The following is a 1606-nucleotide window of genomic DNA, read 5'->3' on the forward strand; positions in this document are numbered from 1 at the left end:
GCTTTTTGCATTTTCTTTGACTGTTGTGTCAATGTTTTCTATGGTGTCTTCTGCCTCTGAGATTCTCTGGTGATGCTTGCATCTATGACTCCTGACTTCTTTCCTAGATTTTGTGTCTCCAGGGTTGTCTCTCTTTCTGATTTCTTTATTGTTTCTATTTCCATTTTTAGATTCTGGATGGTTTTGCTCATTTCCTTCACCTATTTGACTGTGTTTTCCTGTAGTTCTTTAAGGGATTTTTGTGTTTCCTCTTTAAGAGTTTCTAGCTCTTTACCTGTGTTCTCCTGTATTTTTTTGAGGGTGCTATTTATGTCTTTCTTAAGATCCTGTATCACCATCATGAGAAGTGATTTTAGATCTGAATCTTGCGTTTCCGGTGTGATGGTGTGTCCAGGACTTGCTATGGTGGGAGAATTGGGTTCTGATGATGCCAAGTAACCTTGGTTTGTGTTATTTATTTTCTTATGCTTGCCCCCTGCCATCTAGTTATCTCTAATGCTACCTGCCCTTGCTAAATCTGACTGGACTCAGTCCTTCCTGCGATCCTGGTTGTATCAGAACTCCTCAGAATCAGGCAGTCTCTGTGACCCTGTGATTCTGGGATCCTGTGGCTCTGAGCTTGTTAGAGCACCTGGGAGTGCAGCAGCTTCCTCTGGGTGTTGTGGTACAGGCTGCGGAGCTTGCACCCAAGGTCTGCTCAGGATACCAGCCCAGAGAGACTGCCACATCCTTGTTTTGAAAATACACTCCATTTTACAAACTTTCTGCCCTCTGTTACTTCTTCTTCAAGTTGGGCTGGGACCAGTGCTGGATGTGAGATTTTAGGAAGGGTGGAAGGATTAATGCTACCCTGTTTTCCAAAAAACTTTAAATTCAGGTTATTGAGATATGAATTTAGTGCGTAGGAAGGAGGTCCTTTGCCTCTTGAAAACCTCCCACGAGAACGACACTAAAGCCAGGCTTTTACTATGCCGTCTGCATGCAGGTCAACAGCTTTTAGTTCTGCTGTGGTAGGGAAGGCAGATGATGGAGGTGCATGGAGCATGTGAGCATTTGTGTATGTATATGAACAAGGGTGCTTGTCAGTGTATGTTATCATGTGCATGTGTGTTTTCCCACATGCATGTATGTACATGTCCTGTCTCAGAGTTGATGTGGTTTGAGCAAGAGCTTATCAACATCCTCCCGCTGACTCCTCTGAGTTCCTCTGACTAGTCTCTCCTTCTCTTTCCCTCCAGTCAGTCATTAGTGAGTCAGAGCCTTAGATGTTAGGAGATTTTAATGACATAAAATGAAAGAACGAAAACCACCTCTACTCACCCTAAAACATAAAAATTAGAGTGGTACAGTCTAGAATTTGGCCAGGTCCTTATAAGGACGTAGCATCAAAACCTCAGCAAGACTCTATGTTGTACAGAAGATCTCAGCCAACAGACTGCCTGGGTAAGACCTTGGAGCCAGGCAGTGGTGGCACATGCCTTTAATCCCAGCACTTGGGAGGCAGAGGCAGGCGAATTTCTGAATTCGAGGCCAGCCTTGTCTACAGAGTAAGTTCCAGGACAGCCAGGGCTACACAGAGAAACCCTGTCTCAAAAAAACCAAAAAA

This window comes from Mastomys coucha, unplaced genomic scaffold, assembly GCF_008632895.1.
Source record: "Mastomys coucha isolate ucsf_1 unplaced genomic scaffold, UCSF_Mcou_1 pScaffold18, whole genome shotgun sequence".
NCBI lineage: Eukaryota > Metazoa > Chordata > Mammalia > Rodentia > Muridae > Mastomys > Mastomys coucha.